The sequence below is a fragment of the Aythya fuligula genome, chromosome 11 (genome assembly GCF_009819795.1).
Source record: "Aythya fuligula isolate bAytFul2 chromosome 11, bAytFul2.pri, whole genome shotgun sequence".
Lineage (NCBI taxonomy): Eukaryota > Metazoa > Chordata > Aves > Anseriformes > Anatidae > Aythya > Aythya fuligula.
In genome coordinates, this window is record NC_045569.1 from 15,024,496 (window position 1) to 15,044,483 (window position 19,988).

Sequence of the window (19,988 nt, forward strand, 5' to 3'; positions counted from 1 at the left end):
GCCAGGAGCAGACCTGACCCGAAAAACAACAGGGGACTTTCTCTGCTCGGCATCCCAGCACCAAGCTACTCCGTGATGCTAAGCAGATGCATCAGGAACATGCTGCTTCCTCTCATGTAAGGAGGGGAGACGAGGGGAAAAAAAAAAAAAAAAAAAGTCAGAAATAGTACTTATCAGAAAAAAAGCAAATATTTTAAAAAGTACTGCTACTGTTTGTAGAAAGGCCTGGAAAATAGATACAGCTGAAGTTCCCTTAAACACGTGCTCGGTTTTTAAGCTGCATACCAGTCAATCTGACAAATGAGATTGCTCGAACGAAGCCGAGGGTCCCGCGCCCCCTCCCCTTCTCCTAAGTAAGCGAGCGAGAGTTTCTGGCAAAGACACTGGTGTGCGAGATTTTAACATTCCCCCTTTCCATAAACAGTCATACATCAAGCTCTAAAAATTCGCTTCACAGAAACATTTGCGCTAGTAAAACTCAATTATTCTAATACTTGTATGACACATGCAGGAGGGGTGCATAAAAAGGTTATGGTGAGCTCATTTAAGAATTTAAACAAGTGCTTGATAAAAAAGTTTTTGAATTATTCACTCAGCTCCACGATTAAATCAGGCTTCCAAAGGAGCCTTTGAACAACAGCACAGAAGAAGCTGTATTTATAACAGGAGGGCAGCAGTGAAGTTATCGCGGTGTCTCTTGGGGAGAGCCATTCATAATTGCAGAAGTAAGCGCACACTGCCCCACGGGATGGACCAGACACTTGGGGAATTTCAACTTTTCCCTTTCTCAACCATTCTGTTATGTCCCCGGAGCTCTGGGGCCAATGCAGCTGAAGACATCAGTTCATCTCCCAGCGATAAACTTCCACAGCAAGCTCAGGCACAGCTCTGCAACTCTCTGTCCGTGAGCTCCCTGCACACAAACCAAGTTTTCCAAGCCTCCAAGCCCCCTTGCAATACCGACCATTTCTAGAGAGAGGAAAAGCTGGGGACTTCAAGAGAGAGGGCGAGTGGTGCTCCACTTATCTCATCCACATGGCCTTCCCCAACCTGCTTCCCTTCTTCCATTCCTTTTTCTTCCGCATCACAGGCTGCTCTCGATAGCTCAGCTCAATGAACGCGAGCCAAGATTTCCTCTCAAAATAACCACTCCAAGACAACTTCAGCAAGGAACATCACCTACAGAAACAGTCCCATATGCTTATCATCCCCTCTCCTGCATCGGTCTGATCCCAAATAAACTCATGGGCCAGTGACACAAGGTCACAAAGCTACAAAAGGCAGGGTGTCATCCTGCTGTGGCCAGAGCAGGCAGGACGAGCCAGCCTCCCACCTTTCTCACGGCATTATTTAAGTGGCAGTATTTCCTTCCCTCCAGCCCTTTCGCTAAGTACTCCAGTTAAGTATTAATGAAGTGCTTTCACACTCTGTCTGTCTGGAGGAGAGGTGGGTGTCACCTAACCAGCCTCTCGAGGACGAACGCACCGCTCCTGTGCTCCTCCAGGACCATCAGGAGAAGGGCTCCTGCAGCTCGTGAGCGAAGGGCAAGTCTGAGGGGGGAGAAGCACAAGCTGAAAACAGCACCTCAACAAATAACACCCAGCCTGGGGACAGCAGCAGGAGACTCACCTGAGCAAAACCAGCAGCACGTCAAACTAATACCACCAGAATTGGCCCCAAAAAGTCTCGAGGAAGGCATCTTGCCGTTTCAGAAGAAATGGGCGTCCAGGTGGTTTGGTTTTGGTATTGCAAAGCCAAGCCAGGAGCAGTGCCACCAGCAAAACACTTCCTGAAATCTTTTTGTTGGTGGTTTGGTTTTGGGGAGGGTAGTTTGGGGTATTTTGTTGTTTGTTTTTTTTTTTCTTCTTAAACTCTTGTGTTCAGTTCTGCTCCCGCACTGTGCTCCAAATACCCCCCACCTCCTCACTCGCGCATTCGTACAGAGCTGGCTATCTGAAGCACTGGTCGTCCTGACTAAGCTAAGACCAAGCACCTGCATCACTGCAAATGTAATTATGGCACAACACCACAGCTATTTGTAGACTTCCTGCTCATCAAATGATATTAGTGTACCTTTGCCTTGAGCGATTACTTACAGTGCTGGAAATCCTGAAGAGACACTAGAGAGACAGCAGCAGCAACCCCCCTGCGTTATGCAATGACTGTGTTAGCTTTGGAATGACTCAGAGGGGAAAACAAAAGTCAGAATAATTCTTTGTAAATCTGTCCAATGAAAAGAAGAAAAACTAATTCACTTCAAACTCTGGATTAGCTCACTCCAATTGATACAGGGAGGCGTTTTACACTTCTGCTGAATTGGCAGCTCAAATTCAACTTCAGGCTCCAACGTAGGCTTTAAGTCAAATTCCTAGGCAGAGTACAGCCCTTATTAGCCTGTCTTCACTGTAATTTTAATCCTAGTTAATTCTGGGCATGTAATTTATGTTATGAATAACCCCCTTTTTTTTTTTTTTTTCTCAGAACTGGATATATTGCATGTAGACTTACTCTCTGGCTAGCACAGTTAAGGACTCCCTTAGAGGAATAGTATTTCACATATTGACAGAAAACAAAAAAAAAAAAGAAGTTTTAAAAAACATGCAAAAACATTTTCATAAATGCATCACACCCAGTTGTTTTAATTTAACTACTATGCCCCAAGCCCAAGAAAATCTAGCCGTGCAGTCCTGCTTTAAACAGAAGCGATGCAATAGAAAGATTTTTGACCTTTTATAAAATCCTAACAAGCTTTGAAAGCGCTGCCTACAGTTTACAGGAAGCCTGCAGCACGCACAGCACAAAGTCTGCATTAGAGGCAAAGTTGCCAACGCTACCGCCACACAAAACTCACCCATTTCGGCACCAGCAGCACTGACATCCTGCAGCGGACCCGAGGCTCTGAGCACCAGGTTACTATCTCTCCTAATCGCAAAACATTCGTTACGTGTTTCCTGCATTATTTGCATCACTTCTTGGACTTTTTTTTTAATGCCCACTTAGTAAAAACCAACTGAGATCTCCCACTCGAACTGGAGAAAAAGCACCAAGAGCATTGACAGGGTGGTTTCCTACCCTCCTCTCTGTGCTGGCTGCTATGGTTTCATGTAATTTCCTTCTCTCCCCCAGCCCCGTTCAGGACACGGTTTCATGCACGAGCAGTTCAGTCACCACCGGGCTACAAGCCTGTAGATGAAGGCGTCCTTTCAAGCGAAGCCCGTTCAGATAATAGGACTAGGAGAGCCAGACTGCATTTATTTCCACATTTGCCGCATCGGGGCCACGTGAGGGGTTGTGATTTGAGCGTGAAACTCGAGCGGGGAAGCAGGGGTTGGGAGCAGGGCCAGATCCTGCCCGGAGCAGCAGATCTGCTCTCGGGGGTCCCCAGGACAGGTCCCTTGCTCCCCCTCTGCGTTCCCACCTCGCTTCAGACCGGCTCCACACCACCACCTCTCTTTTATCGACTTTATCTGACAAAGAAGGGAAAAAAATCACATTAATCGCTTGCTTTGACCTCTAGGTTTTCCTCCATTTTGTCTGGTTTACACAGGCAAAGGCGAAGGAGAGCTGCTAGGACTCGACAGCACGTAGGGCTCTGCACAGACCCAGGCTCCAGGCGTGCAGCTGCGTGAGCGAAGCGCGAGGCGGAGGGCTCGCAGGCAGATGTTTCCAGTCAAGGATGCTGCCAAGGAGCCGGGAATGCCGGGTTCACTACCTTGGTGTTATTTACATTTCTCAACATCTAGCAATAACCATGCCACGAGCAGTTGAAAAAGGGAAACGCGGAGCAGCAGGGGAGCGTTTCACCACAGCCTTCGCCGAGGGGGAAAGCCAAAAGCCGGTTTTATTCCCATTCGTCAGCTTTGCCTTGTGTCATTTTGCCCTGCGAGCCACCAGGCGCTTTGCAGAGCAGCCTGAACGTGGCTCGTGTCACCTTCTCCTTCTGGCTTCCACAACAAACTGATTTCTTGCCCAGTTTTTCCTCCAGAGTAAGTGTGCTGCAAACCAAATGTTCCTGAGACCAAACCTGGCACACTCTTGACTAAAAAAAAAAAAAAAAAATAGAAAAAAGAAAAAAACACCTTAGAGACTGTTGGGAGGGTGCACTTCGGCGGCATTCATCCAACCCTCAATCCTGAGACCCAGCAGGTCTGCGAATTGGCTGCCAGATCCAGCCTGGCAGCTGGAACAGCTCTGCCACGCGCTGCCCTGTCCACCCGAAAACACTGCAGCTTTATGCACAGAGCACGTTTTGACGACGTTCTCAGCCTGTCCCGAGGTGGCCCCAACAGCAAGAGATCGGGAGAGAAAGGGCGATGAGGAAAAAACATTTTTTCACAACAGCTTTATTATCCGCTGCATCCTTTCCGAACCCACAGCAGAGGAGAGAGCAAAAAAAAAGAGTCAACAGAGCCCATTTCTATTAAATCAGTATTTCCACAAGCTTTTAAGGGGTTCTGCGCTTGAAATTTTTAAGCTGCACACTCAGTATCATGTTTCTTTTAAAGCGTCGTGCTGGCGAACACTGCCCAGACAGGGAACCTCTCCTGCAGGGAGCGGGGCTGCCCTCCTGCCACCACGGCACGCTCCCCTCGCCGAAGCAAACCAGACACTAATGCTATTTATGGATCCCATTGCAGAGCTAGACAGGCTTCCCAGCCACTATTCATCAATGTGCAAAGAGGTTTTACTCCACGGCGGGGAAATCTAAGGGAAAAGAAGTCCACAAATTCTGCCTTATTTCTTTTCAGAAGGCATGCACTGGGAGAGCAGCACAATAATCAAAAGGGAAGAATGAGACCTGCAAATAGAGGTTGATCACAACTTCTTTGGGGACTACGATATTTAAAAAAAATAATGAATGAGTTTCAAAATAAGTAAATAAAATAAGATTTCCTAAAGGATGATTAGAGGAAACCAAGCATCCATGGAAAACACGGCCAGAGGATGTCACTGCCCTGCACCCTGAAGGAAGGCAAGCAGCTTAACTGTAAAATTCCCCTGCCTCACTGAAAAACACCCGAGCTCCCAGAGCCATACAGCAGGACATATACCAGCACTGCTTTTAAATGTTAACACCGCAGAGCCCGCTGACTAGCACTTTGGGGTTTTATTGGGAAGGACAGCTTTGTTCTTACAATCATTTTCATAGAAGTACCTTTGCATTTAAAATGCAAACTGTAAATGCATGTGCTGTTCACAGAAAGCACCCCCGACCAGGTAATTTGATATGCAAGAAGTTTTACAAAGCTCTCAAAGAGCCCAAGGACATTTGCAAGGGTAGATGCAAGTTTAGAATGAGTCTTAGCATATCATCAGCAAAAAACAATTCTATTCTTAGATATTTCCCTTCGGTGTTTCCTGTAATCTTCCCTTTTTTTCCCCTCCTACTCCTTTGAGAAACGAAGTTGTTTGGTTATTAGAAAAAAAAAAAAAGCATGGAAGAACCTGTTCTGCAAGGCATATGAACAAAGCAGTATCTTCCAAAAAAAGAAAAGCTCATTCAAAAGTATGTAAATATTAGGGCTGGTAACACAAACAATGAAACCACAGGAAACACAAGAAATTAAGAATAGACTAGGACTTATTTGATTTCTTGGCTGCTGGATGCATCAAAACTTCTCCGGGCTGGCCATATCAGGTTTATTCTCTGGATAACAGAGATGGGAGAGTTGACACAGAAAGTTTGAAGGGGGAAACAAAATCAGCATCTGGCCTGATCCTTCTTGGGCTCCTTGTCAAGCACCGGCACCAACCACCAGGCAAGCAACTACCCCCAGCACCCGACAAGGCACGCACCAGGGGCGAGCCTCCTGCACCCAGCAGTGAATCGCAGCCTTGCTGCAAGGAGTAGTTAGCAAAACCAGCCACTCGTGCTTCACAGAGCCCTGAACACATCCAGAAATCTGCTCCTGAACGAGGAACGGCTTGCTGATGCTGAAGCAGAGGTGGCAATTAGTTCCCAGTGTGCTCCATGCCACTGCCACTCTGCAACTCCCTCTAGCTTGAAGGGGCACATCCATAGCCCATCCATGCATTTTCCAGCTCCGGCATATTCCCAAAATCTCTGTTGCTGCTAGACACCTGTGTAACAGCATCCCAGGGCACAGGGAAGCATTACATACAGGAGAGCAAAACGTTGCTCTGCTGAGCATCACAACCACGCTGCAACAGCTCCCTGCTCTTCATTTCGGCTTCCATCAAGGACTGAAGCAAACCCCATCCTTCATTCTCACGTTATCCAGTGGCTCTGGTCCAGCATTAGCTAAGACAGCCAAAAAAAAAAAAATCCTTACAAAGAAAACAGTTTAGCTCCCTCAAAGCAAACATCAAGTGATGCAGCATTCCTGAAGACAAAACTTAACAAGAGTTGAAGCACGCTTCCTCCAAACGGCCCAAGTTTTCTCTCGGCACTGGAATATCATAAGCCCCAGGCATAAATACACACAGGTATTTAAGCAAACGGTATTGGTATTTCTTTATTAGTATCAGAAGCAGCGATGAGACAGGATTTTTTAGTAAAAGTTGGCAAAGATCACAAATTAATTTCTAGAGGGAGGAAAAAAAATATCTATCTTCCAAGCAGAGCATAAAAGACTTTCTAAATTTACACTCACTGAATGCCCTTTATCATTTTCAGACACTTCAAACACTCACTCGGTTTGTATAACGCAGTGTACAATAACTGGGTGATTGCCATTTATCTACCATCTCAAAGCACACAACAGAGGGAATGGGTCACGCAAGCAGCTTAGCAAAGAAAGGCTGGGAAAGCACACGTTTTGCAGTTTCAGGAAGATATACACATTTTCAAGCATTTTCTTTGCCATAAGCCCCCCATGCTCTTCAGGTAGCTCTGAGGTTTCACTTCAGAGCCTGCTATCAGTGCTCTGAAGCACCAGCATTTTGTATGCCCGCTGCTGGGACAGGATCTCTGATTATTCTCAGGCAGCCTGACGACTTCTGAACTTTGAGATTATAACACAAGAAAGTTACTGAATACTCACATGCAAATCGATTGGCTAAGAAAAAGCAGCACAAAGTCCTGCCAAAATCCTAGTTAATCTGATAAAGCCAAAACCAGGGAGGTCTTAAGCACTCTTTTCCCCCGTAGTTTAAACAGAGCTAATTCCAGCTGCAGAAGGAAGCACACCGCGTTTTGCGGCACACCTCTTCAGCAGATACTGCATCTGATACCACCTTCAAGCTACTGCCCATGAGGAAGCTGTAAGAGTAAAAAGTAAAATACCCAGAATACAGGAAGATGTGGGACTTAGACATGAATTTCACAGATGGGCAAACGTCGCTTGTAATCCGAATGGAGGAGGGAGAAACAAACTAATGACAAGTCCATGACAGGCAACTGGTTACCTCTCCAGCGCTACTTGGATTTTCCTGCATCCAACGCGCTCCACAAACAATTAATCCTCTTAACGTCCATGCAAACATATTTATTATCTGCAGTCATAGCTTGCAAGCTCTTTAAGCAATGAGCTGGTTCTTTTTCTAGCTTAAAACAGGGCTCAGTACAATCAGGACCAAGGCTCTGCCTTAGCTGAGAAACGCCTGCTGAGTTGTATCGTCCCATCGCCCTGCTCCCCCCAGCATTTTCTGGAGACGATGAGCAAGACCCCCACTCAAGCACCCAAACAGGCACTGGCAACCTCCTCAAAAGCCCTCAAACCCTCACCCTCTGTGCTGCACGCACCCTCCTTCAGGTGATGACGACCAGAAGACTCATTCAGAAATTCATCAGTGGCCATGGCCAGCGCGGAGAAGCGGCTCTGAGCTCAGCCCACATTGCACAAGCAGCCGGGCACAGGTCAGTTCTTGAGCCAAAATCCCCAGCGAACACCCCCAGCAGCCCTGCAGACGAGGCATGATTTATGTTCCTGGTGGTGACTGCGCCGCTCAATACAGGAAAACCCACAGCTACCCAACATCTGCAGCAACATTTCGCCTTGCATCACACAAAAGCGTGAAGAGTCACCTGGACCTTGTGAAATGATTGCTTGTTAAACAAGCCTTCCCTTCACAGCAGCGCAGGGAAAGGGGGTTGAAGTCTTCATTTCTCTAGCCAGCCCTCGGTTAAGACAAGCTCCCCTCTTTGCAGCTGCTAGGAGAAGAGAAAGTGTAAACATTTACATTTAATGCAACTAAAGGTTTGCTCACCACCTCGTGTAACGCCGCGCTCGCAGACGATGATCACTCATCGTAAAATGGGTGGAGCAGCCGCAAACCACTCGGCGATGGAAAATCTGACTCCCTTGTCAAGGGAAGCTCCTGCCCGGGCTGCAAACCCCATGGAGACATGCAAAGCGCTGTCGTTACTCCCAGTGTGGGAAGTCTTTCAGCTACGGATGCAAAAACATCTGCTACGTAGCATGTGAACCAGCATATTTTACTTTCATCTCCAGGATCAATATCTGCACTGACTTAAAGAGCTTCAGCTCAGACTGCAGGAACTGTTTTAATCTAGGTCACACAAACTCATTCATCCCCGGTTTGTTTAAAACACAGCACTCCTCAAGCTCAAAGTGCAGAGTTTAAGACGTCCAGTGCCATCAGCGAGGCAGCCTTGTTGCTACACCGCAAGATTTACGAGAGCACAGAACAAACCCAACAGAATTTGTCACGTAAGACCTTAGGTACGCGGCGGCATAAGCCTCACTCCTCAGCTGACTCACCGAGTGATGTGAACCGAGAAAAGGGCAAGCCCCAGTTCTGCTGTGATCTTAGCCGTGGGTTCAACGCTTTATGCACTCAAGCATCAAGAGAAATCGCCCTGTATACCCAACGCATCTTGATATCCCGTCTCCCCTTCCCTCCCCCAAAAAAAGTCACTTCCCCCGTTCTTTAACACCTGCTTCCTCCATCCAAGCATTCATTGTCCAAACGCTATTATGGGACCGAAGGCTCCAGCATCCCAGAGGAAACTCGGGAGGAAAACCAGTCTATAAAACAAGCAGTCTCCATACAAGACCTCGCCATTCACTGCATTAACCCCAGACCTTGGCATTCCCTATTTTTCCCCTTCCTTACTATTGCCTCCAAGGCTCATCCAGGTGCCAAGACACACGTGCCAGGAAGGCGAGTGTGCCACACGTCCTGGTACCCAGCCCCGCTGCATTTGCACACAAGGAGGGGGCTCAGCCCTGCAGGATGCTCGCAGCTGGCCACAATACCTGCGGAAAGCAGCATCCGCACATCACGCAGCCCAGGCGCCTTCGCCCATGGAAAAAAGAGAAAAGGGTGAGTCAGTAGCTGGAGTCTGGAGGCAGCCTGGCTTAGAACAGCTGTTCCATGCCAAAATACTTGTTTGTAATGGTTGTATTAACTGTAGTGCTTGGGCTGATGTAGCAGTTACACCACTGGGGGCAGAGACACGTTGGGAAAGAGACTTACTTTCCCAAGTAACTTTGCCAGAAACCTCAGATACAATTTAGATGAAGCTACAAAGCCCGACACAGGTTTTAACATAACTTACTGCTCCAATCTGCATTAGTCATGGGTGATAAAAAGCACGGAGCCACATGTGGGACTGAAGCACGGCTCGTCAGGTAGTCTCTCACCACCAAGCTCTGAACATCGCCATCCAGTGCCATACACCCTCCTGCTCTACTCCAAGACAATCACTGTACATCGCACACAGCAAGAATAAGTCTCACCAAGGTTCATCTCTTCATTTAAATGAAGTAATTCATCACCTATTTTATTTTCCCTCCCACTCAGAGAAAAAAAAAAAAAAAAAAAAAACACACCTGAAGTCACTGCTACAGAAGGAAATCCTTAACTCCTTCACTTTACCTTTCCCTTTTCACTTTAAACAACAATTTAGGGAAATTTCTGATTGTGTTTTGCAAATGGAAAGTTAAAAGCAGTTTAACAAAAAGACTGAAAACTAGTAGCATTTGTGAGAGGTTGAGCAGACACCTGAATGAAGTTAAAAAAGACAGATTTTTTTGCAGCTGCTCTGGCAAAGGCTAACATTTAGTACAGACTATAAGAAAGTATCACAACCGCTTGAAATTAAGATGTAGGGGATCAGTTGCAAGTACCCGTGCTCATACATTTTAAACAGCATCTCAGAAGTGCAACTACACAGGATCGACCTCACGGACAGGAGCAAGCCATCGCCACCCCACCAGTCCTAGGGAAACTACTGGAAAACTGATGCAAGGACTACCCATGCAAGAAAACTGCAACAGTTCGTTTTTCGCATCTGTTGATTAAAAAAAAATTAAAAAAGACAGAAGAGGCAGGAGGTGCCATATCATACCCTCATACAACGTGCTTAGAATATATTCTGTTTCAAGCCTTCCATACTACATCTGTAGGAGGTGCTGACAGTAGTTTGAGGGGTATTTTTTACTTTAACTTACTCCAAGCCCATGTCCAATATTTGAAAGGCTCCCAAACAGCGCCATGCTTGGACTGTGAGAACTGCATTGCTACTCCAGCAAGGATTTTATTTTTTTCTGTTGCAAACACCACCCAAGAAACCCTTCCACAACCAATTTTTATTTTTTACATCTATATATAGATATGAAAACCTTGTTAGGCTGCATGACCACATCATGACATGGGATCAAGTACAGCTACAACAGAATTAAAGTTTCTTTTCTGCAAGCATCACACTGCAAACTTTTTAAAAACCGTTGACTACTTAAAAGTATTTGTGATTACACCCTCTTCCTCAGGGACTTGTAAGTGTACCTAAAATGGTTATAAAGGAAAAAAAGATGATAAAAATGTCAGGGTTCACTTTTGCAGGGGACATCTCCCTCAGCCTGCCTAGAAGTAATGGCAGTCTTAGGGAACTTTAAAAGGAAACAATTTAACTTCTAACTCACTGGCTTATCTCAGAAACATCTATCTCCTTAGTCATCTTCACATGCTGTAAAACAGGGATGGGCACTGCAGTCAAATGCCTTCTTTGCAATCGGAAAAGCACTTCCAAGGGTGCAGCTCCAGGAGAACCTCCCTGAAGGAAGCACCAGAGCAAGGGCGCATCTCCTGCCGCTGCCCCACCAGGCACAGGGCGACACGACGCAGGCAGGAGGAGCCGTTTGGCTGAGCTTTCCTCCACCAGGGAACTGACCCGAGGTAAGAACTGTACAGAAATAATAAGAATATTAAGTTATTCTTGACTGGAATCAACGCCCCAGTCTGGTTCGTTAAACAGACCCGTAAATACCTGCGTGGCCCGGCCGGGGAGCAGAACAGGCTGCTTACAGCTTCACCACACAAAAGAGCTCACGAAATTGCAGTCCGAGGTTAGGGTAACCCTGACAAAGTTTTACCTATTGCCTGCTTCACCACAATCTCTGGGAAGGAATGAAGCTGTTTACTGGCTCCGTGGTGTCACGGCAGATTTGTCACGTAGACAGCAACCGAGAAGTCACCCTGCTGGCGTGGCAAAGGGAATGGGCCATAAATATATAAAGGTAGATGTTTTCCACAAAGATCCGTACAGCTTGAACGCAGCAACAAGTTCCCAGCCTAGCTGCTTTCCCTGGAGTGCTGCCATCCCATTTTCTTATCGCTAACCAAAGTAACTAACCAGCTAACTCCAAGTGATGGGCTTTACCTTCCAGATCTACATTAAAGTCATTTGCAAGGGAGAAAGGCGGTTTTAAAATAAATAAATAAATAAAGAGGCAAGAGGATGGTGTGCCACATCCCTGGCTTTGTTTTCAAAAGCAGCCAAGAACTGCGATGCCAGGCTGCGGCACCATGATTTAAGTGTTTGAGTTTTCGGTAAGTACTAGGAGTGGCTGATTCCCGCCCCACATCTAATTGTTGTCAGCAGTTTTCAAGGGGAAAAAAAAAAAAAAAAAAGGTGAAAGGCAACTACATTTTTTTGTAAACATCTGATGGTGTCTAACACCCTAACAAAAAGTTTTGGTTTAGAGAAGCGTGGTGCTTTCTGGAAATGACCGTGCAGGTGGTGCATGCCAGGCTCCCAGGCAGGCTGTATCCCCCGTGGTGAGCCACAGCCAAACTGTATTTACGTCCACAGAGCTACCAGCTGCTCCACAAAGTCACTTATTACCTTCATCCCATGGGTGATCATTGCAAGCAAGCAACAAACAAGCACTTGGCACCCGGCAATCCCAAGCTGCAGGCTGCGAGGTGCTTCCCACCTGAGCTGCGTGGCCGTTCAGCCTTTTGTGTGCCTGCAAACAGGATGCTGCCGACGTTCCCCTCTGCCTGGAAAGCAGGTCAACACCACCAAACCACTACCCATCAACCTGCTAAAACATGGGGCCACGATCACTCAGAGTGAGCAAATCGCATCCTGGCAGCCTCCTGCACTACCCAGCCTTTCACCCCAGTTGTTAACTTCTGCACGCTGCCTGCCATCACTAGCAAAACCAAACCCAAAGATTCTCCGTACGTATCAGCTACGTGGTTCAATTTACCACGGGCTACTTGTTGCCTGTGTGGGGAACCCCCACAGAAATAATATTTAATAGCACTCGCGTAGATTACAGATAACGAGCTAGAGCACTAAGCAGGAAGGCTTCCAGGCTGCTTCAAGGACTGTTTCACAGGCAAGTGGAACATCACCAAATACCGGGCAGAGAAAACTGATCTGCTGGTGTCCTGGATAAGGAGCAGAAAAGATATACGTACAGCATGCACAACGACTTCCACTGACCATTTTTCTGTTCAGCAGCTATCTGTTAAAACTTCTTATGCCAGCAGAAGGCTCTACGAAAGCCCCCTCTGCCCTCGTAACACTGCCAGTAAGCCTACCAGCATTTTTCTCCTCTGGTATAATTTATAGAGCGCTGCCCTACCTCATGCTTTGGATAGAATAACCAGATTCCTTTAACAGCACTTAATCCCCCTCTCAGTACAGAAGTGTACCCTGGACCAGAACACGGCTTAGTCAGGAGCGTATCCTGCTGAGAGATTAGCAGCAAGTTCTGCGTGAGCCTGCATCCAACAGCTTCCCCACACAGCCTATGTTTAAAACCCTCCATTTACCTGGCAGGGCTCTATTTGTATGAAAAGCTGGGACTTTTCAACTGCGTTTTTCCTCCTCTACTGCTGTGGGGCTGTAAATCATGAACACCAAGCTCCTGCCTGGCTCTCCGGCCCCCATTCCTCCACGCATTGCCACGTCCTCACCTTTTGGACCGTGCTGACCATCCCTTGGCCCCCGGACCTGGTTGCCAGACACGGGCTGGAGCACGGGGCTGACACGGTGCCGCGCTACCTGCGGGGAGACTTGTAAATCAGGCTGCCTGCAGAACCCGTCTGCCTTGCCCAACTCCACATCCGTGCCCTTCTAGCAACAGCCCCAGGCCAGCCTGTCTGCCCAGCACCGGGCAGCGCCGAGAGGACAGACGGGAGACGCGCCAGGCTCACGCCATAAGCACCAAGATAGGTACATGTTTGAACCCGTGCCAAGGGACAACGCACGCCTGGGTTATCCTCACCTTGCTTAACGCACCCGTACCCTGCTACGAGGCCTGGAAATCACAAAAAAAAAAAAAAAAAAAGGAAAAAAAGGGTCCAAGCAAAATATCTCACCACGAAAGGTGACAGCCTGGAACCGCAGTGGTGTAGCAAGAGCCCTCTGCGTGAATGGGTGCTCCTCTAGCACAGACAGCTTCTGCCCACAGACACGGATGTTGTGAGGTTAATGTCAATCTACACCCACTGCTAGGATATCTCTGAATAAAATACACCTCCTCTAACACGGCGCTAACTGAATCACTCGTGCCTTACCTTCATGGGACTGTGAGGAACTCGGTTCACCTCCGCAGTCCCCCTACAACTTGGCAAGGGTGTGCAAAGCACCAAAAGCACGCCAGGCAAGGGAGGGATTTTCAGCTGAAGAGAGTCACCACCGGGGGAAATAATGTAGTTTGGCCTTTTAAAACCACTGAGATTACATTAGCTGAAACTGCCAGCACACGAGACACTCACAGATCTCAGAGCAACTGTCTAAACTCAGCGCTGAAGCTACATGCTTTACATATTTCTACTGCACCGCGTATCTCCATGAGCACCTACAGTTTTATGGCTGACACGGGTTGCAGGGAACACCGCAGCTACCAACTGTCCTGCACGAGCCCAGCATTCATAATCCCTTTATCAAGACCCTGTCTGGTCATCCACAACCAGCACAGAACACCCTTACAAACTTTTTAAAGCACTTTTTCTCTCCTGAGCTCCAGCTAATGAGCAGCCCTGCGAAGGACACAGGGCAGAGCCCATTACAGAGGTCAGCAAAACTCGGCTCCACTAATCCCAGCTCCTTTCCATGACTTGTGGGGATAACGCGGCCACGGCCGGTGGATTAACCAGCTCGGACAATTCGCAGGTGAAGAAACGAGCAGGCTTTCACAATCCTCACCCAGGAATCATCGCAGTGGCTTTAGGAGAAGCGGGGCTCCCCTCGAGCACATTTTCCAGCAGCAGGGCGACCCCACAACAAGAGCCCCCCAGCCACGACCCCCTGCCTGGCTCCAACAACCCACTGAGCCCCAAAGGTGGGAAAAAAACAAACAAGAACAGAGGAAATTGATTGAAAACCCGGATTACTTTCTCAGCAAAACCCAAACAAACTAAGATACAAAGTTGCATCAGCGAAGCTCGAGGTTTTGTTGATTTCTCCCCCCCCAGCAGCACATCAACGGGCTGAATAGCGAGGAGGGAGGCTGGGGGCCAGCCGGGGGGGGGTGTTTGTGTGTATATATGCGTGTGTTTGTGTTTGTTGTGGCTGTATTTATGTATTTCTGGGGGTGTGTTCGTGTGCTCCCCCCCCCCGCAGCAGCCCGGGCACACGGCCGGGGGTCGCTCCCCCCCCTCTCCCCCGGGCAGCCCGCAGACAATAGGGGCGGGAGCAGGCGAGGCGCGGCGCGCCAGCAAAGAAGCGAAAAGTAAAGGAAAAGAGTGAGAATTAAGGGGAAAAAAATAAATAAATAAAATAAAACGAAAAAAGCACGCGAGGCTGAGCGGCTCCGCACGAAGTTGCGCGGAGAAAAGCCCCGAGGAAGAGGAGGAGGAGGAAGGGCGGGGAAGTGTCCGAGGGACCGCGGAGGGGCCCCGCTCCCTCACCACCCCAAAAGACCCCCTCTTATCCCCCTAAATCCCCTCCCCATCCTCCGCAAAAACTCCTGCGGGGCGCACACACTCACCCCACGGCGGGCGGGCGGCTTCGCCCCCTGGCAGCAGCGGGGCCGGGAGGGAAGGGAGAAGGGACAGGGGACGGGGAGAAGGGAAAGGGAAAAGGAGGGGGGGGAAAGGAGATGGGAAAGGAGGGAGGGGGGTGGGAAAAGCGGCCGGGCCGGGTGCTCTCCGCCCGGGGAGGCGGGCAGGAAGGAGGGCCGGGGGCTGCGGGCTGCGAGCCGAGAGCCGCCGCCGTGCCCGCCCCCGAGCCGCCAGCCCGCATGCGCCGCCCGCCGGGCCGGGCCGGGCCGGGCCGCCCCCGGGCAGGGGGCAGCGGGTGGGGAACGGGCAGTGCCCGGCCGGGGGCTTGGGGTCGGTTGGGTTTCAGCCCAGAGACGCCCGGGTGAAGCGGGTCTGTTGGGGAGTGGCACCCCCGCACCCCCCCCCCCCGGCCACCTGGCTGGCCCCGCTCGTTGGGCTCGCTGAGGTTTGGGTGTTTCTGGTGCGAAAAGAAGCAGAGAACTTTTTTTATTATTATTTTTAATTCTTCTTTAATGTGCACTTTTATTTTATTTTATTTTACTTAAAGGGGATACTTTCTCCCCACGCGCTGGCTGGGAGCTTTAATGGCTTGTTTAGCTTGGTGGTACACTACTGCTGGCGTGTCCACCTCCTGCAATGGATAAGGCCTCTCCCAGCACAAGCTGATCTGCTGCACGCACAAGCTGCACATCGCTTCCTAGCACAAAATCCAGCAGCTCCATTCGTGCTCCATAGGGACAGCCTGCGGCCCCGTCCTGCTCCGCAGCACCTTCCCGCTGCTCTGCTGCACGAGGTGTGGAGTTTGATCCAGGACGATCTCCCTCGCTGCTCCCATGCCTTGCCCCGGAAGACGGTGGCGATGGCAACCCACCGTCAGCAGACACATTCATGTGGCCTGTGGTCCGCGTGTGGCTAGGTTTGAGGAGGCCTCTGGAGAGAAGATGCACGAGCAGTTGTGGCGGTGACCTGCCTTTAGTTAGCGTTTATGATGGAAGCTCTTGGAAATGAGTTCATGTGGTGGCCCAACGTTTCCCCTCTGCTTAACCTACTGCACACAGATGCATCCTGCTAGCCCTGGTGGTGGCCAGGCGATCATGGCCACAAAGACAGCGGTCATGCTGAGTTACTCGTGCGATTCCTGTCGCACTAAAGCTGGGCAGTCTCACCTCACTGTAGCTGACCCCAAAAACACTTGCTGTACTTCCCAAAAAGACCTTGCTGCTGGCCAGAGAGCTGGACAAAGGATGCGGGTAATTTCTGTACCTGGTGTGCTCTCTCTGGAGAATAAAAACAATAACACTGAGCTGTGTACAGTGGAGATTTCCTGCTGAAAGTGCTCTGGCATCGTCTTCCAAGGTGTGCAGCGCTGATCCTGTTTAAATCAACTGAAATAATAAAAAAGTTTTCACCCCTTGTGCAATGTGATCATCTGGAGGCTGAAATGTACTGACACTGTACGCCCTTTTAAACCAGGATGTAAAGCAATAATTTCTCATACATGGCTCCAGAAGGGTGAGGCACCTGAGAGCAGGGATACTGGAAATACAGTTTAATTTGCCTTCCTCCCATCCCTGTAAGAAGGGCGTACGAGAGGAACACTCAGAAGTTCCCAGACTCAACAAGGGGACGGCACAGGATGGCTCAGGAAAGAGCACCATCTAGTGAAAAGCCACCTCCTGCAGAAACTCTGTCCCCTCCGAGTCTCCAACCAAACAATGACTAACCCAGCCCAGCCCAGCCCAACCTACCTCATAACGTGAGGCAATCAGGAGGAGGTAGCATGGTGACAGATAACAGGTGCCTAAAATTTTCCATAACACACGCTCCGAGATCTGGAGCTTTACACTCCTGGCCATCCATCAAGGGCAAGTTTCTTCTCTGCTTGGTGGCCCCAACCTGGCGAGCCAACCTCTGTCTGTGGCTGCCTCTCCAGGGCTGGCATGGCCCCAGGCCTGCTGAAGGCCCCAGCCATGTCTTGAGGATCAGAAGGCAAGCAAAGGGCTGCAAATAGTTCAGAGAGGCTTTGCACATGAGGATACAAGTATAATCCGCAAGCAAGGCTGTCCAGGAGTGTTTACCAGAGCCGTAATGTTCCAGGAGGCAAGGAAATGAGCTTAGAAAACAGAAATATCAACAAATTTGTGAAGGGAGATGACTTTCAATTTACTTCTGACAGGCAGGAGTTTCTGGGTGATGACTCCCCGCTGGTAAATGGGGGAGTCTGGGGAGATTTTATGTGGTGGCTGAAGTTGTGGGCAGATTGCCGAGTCAGGGAGCTTCCAAGCACAGCTCTCCTTGCCCTCTGCTCAGCGAGGTGGGGCAGCGCAGCCTCCAGCACCAAAGCTTAGCAGGAGGCCGCCTGAGCTCAATCCACGCAGCGGTGAGGTGATGGGACCGACCGCTGGGCCCCATCCTTCACAGACAGCCTGACCCTTTCACTCCAGGAATCAAAAAGGGGGCAGAGAGGGTGTAATTACATATATTTGTGTGAGAGTGAGCTTCTCCAGTGCGCCAGGCGTTGGCCATGACTTATGCAGGGAATTACAAAGGCAGGAAGGGACATGGGGTGAGTACTGAGCTCCCTGAGGTGCCAGGCAGAGGTTCAGGCCCGGTCACAGCCCAGGCTCCCCTACCCTACAGAAGGGCACGTAAGGCCTCTGCCCAGGACCAGAGCAAGGAAAATCTCCACTGCCAGCCACTTCAGATGCCCAGCCATGCTCTCATCAGCACATCACTCTGTCTCTCTGCCTTCACCAGGATGTAGTCTGTGCTCTACTTATGTCTTTCAATTGTTTCCACCCCCAAATCCTTTATCTCAAAATATCCTGCCTGCACCCACATATAACCACAAACCAAAAAAGACAGACAGTAGATGAGGGAAAATTTGTGTGGCAGCTTTGCAGATGCTAGCTTTCTGACAAATTGTTTGCCTTCAAATTGTCTTTGACACTGGTTCCCCCATGCCGTAAGTCCAGTAAATAAAAATGAAAAATAAAATATATATATATAAAATAATCAGATGTTCTTTCATTGCTTCTTTCAGGGTTTAGTTTGTGACAAACTTTGCTTCAGGGCTCCTTACTCCTTGCTCGGGAACCAGTACTAGTTGCACTCGCGAATGAGAATGGAATTTGGATCTGCACAACATAATCTGAACATTTGTGTGTAGTGGCATGAATTAGCAACATGAGCGCATTGTTCCCATTTGCTGGAAATTAGCTGTCCTTGCAACTGAATAGAAAACAGAGTTCAATGTAATGATGGAAGCAGCAACTATTAAAGATTTGTTTTCATCATGTTTAAGCAGCTACAAAACTGAGACACAGAGCATGAGTGTGGCTGACAATCGTGTGCCGGGCTTTCTTTGCGTTTCTCTTTGAAGCTGGTGCCTGTAAAATGAGGCACTGGTAGTTGAGATAACAGCAGCCACACCTGAAGAGATTTGAATATCATTTTACTTCTTCACTCTCTACCACTATCGTCTGGAAAGTCCTGTGAGCTGAGTAATTTTTACTGCAAAATTATTGCCTGTGATTGAGAGCAGCCATCAGCTGAAGCTTCCCCTTTCTTGGGAAGGATATATCGCAGTCAGCATGCAAAAGCCCTCAGTAAGTCACAGTCATCAGACACTGGAGTTTGCCCTTAGGACAGGAGATAGCCTGGAATGGGTGACAGCAATTAAAAACACCCAAACCGTAATGCAAGCACTCTTGCTTAAGCACCACGCTTAATTCACAAAATCAGAGGAAGTTCCCCGTGGTTCTTCTGCCCCTCTGTGGGAAGGCTGTGGGGCTTCGTGAGAGGAGAAGGTGGTGGTCTGCACCTCGCTGTCACTGCTGCAGTCTTCAGCTGCTCATCACTGTCCTCTCTCACTGTTTCTCAGTTCTGGGAGGCAGTGCTTATCAGCCGGTCATGCAGATGTCCTTATTGTTAGTGGCTCACATGGGGGGCACCCCTAGCAGGCCCACGTCTGCAGCTCACGGGCCCCTCTGTGTGCTGATAAGCTGTGCTAACAGCAAGCCCTTAAAACTCCCCCTTAGGTGTATTATTGGAAGCCCTGATATGAGCATTACCTTTCTCTTCTGGCCAAAAAGAAAAAGTACACCCACATGCATCTTTGGCTGGGACAGATAATTTTATTTTACATCGTATTTGCTTTAACTGTTTTCAAGACCAAAGAAATCATCTCGTGAGCTCTGTGTTATACCTCTACCTGCTGCCTTGCTCAATCTGTATGTGCAGGTCCCAAGCTGTTAACACAAAAACAATAAATAAAAGCAACTGCTGGACAAGAAGAGCTCCACAATCTGTTTTGCCATCACGCAGGAACAAGGTGTGTGCGGTGGTGTTGCAGAGAGGTGACAATGCCTCCCCTTTGCCCTCCTCCTCTCTGTGCTCAGAAATAACAGCGACTGTACCAACAATAACTTGCACAGCCTCTCACTGCCTCTGCCAGATCTTTGGAGATCTGAGAGCTTGCATGTCCCAGCAGACGCTCGAGCCATGCCTGAGGCTCGCCCTCTATGCAGCCCCGTGGGATAGGTGCGAGATGGAGCAGAAAAGGAGGGAGGAAAGGAGACCTGCAGGCTGCAAACTGTTACCTCTGTCTCCCAGGGGATTTTTTTTCTTCTCTCCACACACAGGCTCTTTTGCACTTCAGCTTTACTCTTCGTGCTTTTTCAAAGGACGCCGTTAACAGGCATCTGCCCTGGCCATCTTGTTCTTTTCAGTATACGTTTTAATTTAATACTATTCTATTTCTGTCTTTAGCAGTGGTTGTTGTCCAGTTACGTGCAAAGCGAGGGATAGACAAGTCTATG

General features: G+C 48.9%; 1 protein-coding gene across 7 annotated transcripts in view; it reads right to left on the reverse strand.

Annotated features, from left to right (window-relative positions):
- The window catches only part of AKAP13 (A-kinase anchoring protein 13), a 213,876-nt gene extending 198,643 nt beyond the window's left edge, over window positions 1–15,233 (reverse strand). For 6 of the 7 annotated variants that reach the window (XM_032194918.1, XM_032194915.1, XM_032194919.1 and 3 more), the window contains exon 1: window positions 15,156–15,233. The gene's annotated coding sequence lies outside the window, so the exon portion shown is untranslated. Of the gene's footprint in view, window positions 1–2,851; window positions 2,876–15,155 lie in introns of those variants that run through there. The other variant, XM_032194913.1, reaches the window with a different exon arrangement.
- Window positions 15,234–19,988: the final 4,755 nt, after the last annotated feature.